Genomic DNA, 593 nt, shown 5'->3' with positions numbered 1-593 from the left:
CGACACAAAATAACTATGTAAAACGATCAGGAAGGGCATGTGATGTCCCCAGTTATGTCGGTTCAATGATTGGAATTACGGTTTGGCCAGAGAGCCGTCCAGAGAGCCACTAAGAATTAAATACATGATCTTTGTTAACATGTTAATGTTAACCTGCTAATGTTAATTAGCATTAGCCACTAGGGATGAACGAACATCGTGACACGATTAAAATCGGTACAAATGCGTGACGACTCGTATCTGTTGACAGAAAAAATGAATCGCGATTCTTGGCGAATGCGAGAGAAGTAGGATATGTTCTTTTTCGTCTTTTTTTTAATTAGAAATAGGTTACGTTGTGGCTGCAGCTTCCACTGCCGCGTCTGCCTCTCTGTGTCTCACACGCACATGCACACACACAGTCTCTCTCTCTCTCTCTCTCACTCACACACAAACACACACACACACGCGCACGCACACACACACACACACACAGTCCTCTTCTCTCTCTCTCTCCTCTCTCTCCTCTCTCTCTCTCTCTCACTCACACACAAACCACACACACACACCTCACTCCACACAACACACACACACACACACACACCTACACACAT

The sequence above is a fragment of the Larimichthys crocea genome, unplaced genomic scaffold (genome assembly GCF_000972845.2).
Source record: "Larimichthys crocea isolate SSNF unplaced genomic scaffold, L_crocea_2.0 scaffold461, whole genome shotgun sequence".
Classification (NCBI taxonomy): Eukaryota; Metazoa; Chordata; class Actinopteri; family Sciaenidae; genus Larimichthys; species Larimichthys crocea.
Note: the sequence above shows the minus strand (reverse complement) of the source record.